Here is a 4,208-nt window from a genome sequence, read left to right on the forward strand (position 1 = left end):
AGCCTGTCCGTGAAACTCACATCTGGAGAATAAAGTATGTCTATCTTGCCTAAAGCTGCCAGAATCTTCTTTCAATTACCTGATTCACAGCCTGCACAAGAAGGGGCAGAAGGATCTGAGATCCAGCCCGACAGCAAGAAATTGGTTAAGAGTCACAAAGAATTATTATGTTTTGCAAAGATGAGTTTACATTTTGTAAACATTACATTTCATAAAGATCCAGATTTGGTCATCGGGTGTTGTACACAGGTATTGATATTCAACTCTGTACCCCACAGATATAGATATATATATATGTATGTAAATATATGTATGTATGTAAATATATATATTAAATCAATTCTGTTTCAATAAAAATAAACCAATAAATAAATAAAATGACTCATATGATTCTTTTTACCAATACATGCTAGATTCTCTGATTTCATTTATTTGTTGTTAATACTGTCACTCCTGATTTCTTTAAGTTAACATTTGCTTTATCACTGTTTTGAGCTTTATGTGTGTTGCAGGGCGCATATACTTGACTTCTGTATGCATGTGTGTTCTTCTGTGTTTTAATCCTAACCTGAGTCTTTTCAGAATAACTCTCTTTCAATGTAATCTTGCTTCTGTCATTATCTTGTATGATTTCTAAATTTATAATTCCTTTCTAGTCTATTTTGTTTTCTTCCTAGACTATGTTGTTTCCTGTTATTTTGTTCAATGATGTGGATGACAGATAACCGGCTATAAATCTAGTAATATTTACATCACAGTTTACAAAAGCATTTGTGAACTGTTTTCCTCTAAGTATGTTAGTTTAATATTTTCATCATCCATTCTGGTGTTAAAAGTTCACAAGGCATTAAATAAAACCTGGACAAATATGTAAGGACAAATAATCTCAAAATACAAGAGCTCTAGTCTTATAGTCATACATAAAAGGCTCTCAGATTTAGATAAGATCATGTCGCTATTTTCCTCTTTCCAATGCCCATGTTTTTCTTGGTTTTCTTTCTTCTTTTCCTTTGTTTTCTTTTTTCTTCTCTTTTCTTTTTCTCTTTTTGGTGTAGGATGTTACATGTAGGAGGAATCTAATTGAATCCCGTAGAAAGTTTAAGTGACTTGTCAAAGTCCCTGACATTCCATTACGAAGTAACATGTGAGCCATAGAGTTTAGGTCTCCTGTACTTACGTCCAATGCCTTTCCATCGCAACTCCCTGTCCTCCTCCTCTTTTATGTTTTGTTTGTTTCTTACTCAGAATAAATAACACAGCATTTTGCCACCTAATTGTCTGGAATGCCTCAACACAGTTTCAGTGGCCCCCGATCTAAATGGCTTCACTTCATAGATCGTGAAACTAAACCAAGCACACGCACACACACACACGCACACGCACACGCATACGCGCACACGCATACGCACACACGCACACACATACGCACACGCACACACACGCACACACACACACATACGCACACTCACACGCGCACACACACGCACATACGTACACTGACACGCACACGCACACTCACGCACATACGCACACTCACACGAACACACATACACACACGCACACTCACACAGTGAAGTCCCCAAGTCAGAGGTTAACGAGTACTATATTGGAGCGGCACGGAGGGTGCTTCCCCCTTTGATCACTCTGATAACCATCGACACACAGGAGTAAAACCAATATCATCGAGGATGGCACGAAGCATCCTGGATCCTGAAGATATGAATGTAAGGACAGAAAAGACATTATTTTCCTTATTGCTAATAAGGCTCAGACATATTTATTACACATAAGAGGAACGTTCATACCTCTTAAGTCTAATAAACTACAGGAGTCCCTTGCTTATGTGTCATGCTGGACTTCCAACCTCACCTTACTTCTCCACCACCACATCTTCCCTAAATGTCTCCAGATCCACTGTCTGTGAATGCCAAATGGCACTGACGTAGTGTTTGCTTTAATTCAAGCTGCCCAGCCTTAAAGAACTGAGTGGAAGACATGTTTTATTCTGCAAAACTCAACTTGCAGAATCATAACTCACGATTAAAAATAAAGAATATGGTGAAACTGAAAAGGAAGTCATATGATTTCTTCAATCATATACTTTTCACAGGTAAAATCGACCTAAAGTTCTGGTATCAGTATTCTGGGCAAAATGTCAATTCTGGTATACATTTGAGAAAAGAGGATCAATACAAGCTAAAAAGTATGCTGACCTTTATGTGTTGATTAGTAAATATTCTCCTTTCTGAATTCAAAATGACTTATGCCTCTGACATGTTTGCAGATTCCACTTAGCCAGACATTATAAAATTATCTGCATTGCTAATTCAACCTCATACTTCCCATTGTATGGAGTTGGCCAAAATAAGGATTCCCTTCTCCTATCTTTTCTGGAGTATGCTACACTCCAAACTAAGGTGCAATAAAAGCCTCAACTGAAAGAAGGTCTAAACTGTGTTTGAAATTTTCAGGTTGTGTTCAAAACATGAATGTGGTTAGCAGACAAAATTGGATGAAATAACTGAGTCCTTAAATTACGAGACTCCTACCTGAGAGCACGTATACAGGTGGCAAAGGTGATTACAACTCAGAAAGTACTCAGGTTTGGAATGCATGAGAAAGTCTAAAATTTCAGCCAGTGAAAATGAAATTTTATTCTTGTCCGCATTCCTTTAATCTATGTCATCATAATTCACGTTATTATTATGATTTATGCACATACAGATTTCAAATTAATTGTTTTTATGTCTGTGTTTTTATTTAGTCTCTTGAGTTAGTTTGCTTCCATTCTCGTTTCTTACCTCTTCTGCTGCATTAAAATCATGCTTCCACTTTTCTTGCACCACTCAATAAGCCTCATGGTTACCCTATGGGGTACAAAAAAGATAAAATATTGTCCCTGACTTCAAAGATTTTACTATCCTAGACACATACATATCAAGGTTTTCCCTGTTTGTTTCTGAAGAGTCTCAGTTTACACAAATAAAACGTCATGCTTTGTATTCTCATCAGACCCCTAGTAGTTGGATCTTAACTTCTTTCAAACCTGGACACATTGTATTTTGAGCGTAAGTGACTGCAAATTGCTGGTTGGTCTGTTCATTTGGTTAAACATCTCAAGTATGCCTCCATTCCTTTTTACATTAAAATCAAAGATATTTTCAACAAACATACCTGCCTTTCAAAAATTCTCATTAGGAGATGACACAGTACAGCACACTTGGACATTAACTTTCTTTGATAAAAATAAAAATGGAGGTGTTTCAAAATCACTTTTGAACAAGGATCTGGTAATGCAACATATTTGATACTAGTAGTTGAATTTTTTTAATAAATTTTTTAATTTATTACTAGCATATTCATTCTTACAAATCGTGATGTTTCTTTATGCCCTTTACCTGACCTATCACTTCTCAAACCCCCCCCCTTCCCCCACGTCTAGTAGTCTAGTATCCTTAGGATTGTTCTCGCCTTCTGAAAGTTCAGTGTACTGTTGGGTGTGGTCTTTTCTTTCTTTCTTTCTTCCCTTCCTTCTTCCCTCTTTCTCTCCCTCTCTCCCTTCCTCCCTCCCATCCTTCCTTCCTAGCAGCCAGTTATGAGTGAGAACATGTGGTATTTCTGTTTCTTTGAGTGGCTTATTTCACTGAACATAATTTTCTCCAGACTCATCCATGTTGTTGTAAATGGTAGAATTTCTTCCTTTCTATGGCTGAGTAGTTTTCCATTGTGTATATATACCACATTTTCTTTAACAAGTTGTCCATTGATGGACATTTAGGTGGGTTCCATATTTTGCTTATTGTAAATAGAGCAGCAATGAATATAGGAGTGCAAGTATCCCTTTGAAATGATGATTTCCATTCCTTTGGATATATACCCAGAAGTGGGATAGCTGGATCATATGGCAGCTCTAGCTGTAGTTGTTTGAGAACTTCCATACTGTTTTCCATAATGGCTATGCTAATTTATAGTCCCACCAACAATGTAGAAGAGTTTCCCTTTCCCTGTATCCTCACTTGTTGTTATTAGTCTTTTAAATAATGGCCAGTCTAACTGGGGTGAGATGATATCTCAATGTGATTTTAATTTGCATTTCTCTGATAACTAGTAATGCTGAGCATTTTTTCATGTATCTGTTGGTCATTCATATGTCTTCCTTGAAAAGTGTCTATTCATCTCCTTTGCCCATTTTTTAAGTCAATTATTTG

This window comes from Cynocephalus volans, chromosome 5 (assembly GCF_027409185.1).
Source record: "Cynocephalus volans isolate mCynVol1 chromosome 5, mCynVol1.pri, whole genome shotgun sequence".
In the NCBI taxonomy this organism is placed as follows: Eukaryota; Metazoa; Chordata; class Mammalia; order Dermoptera; family Cynocephalidae; genus Cynocephalus; species Cynocephalus volans.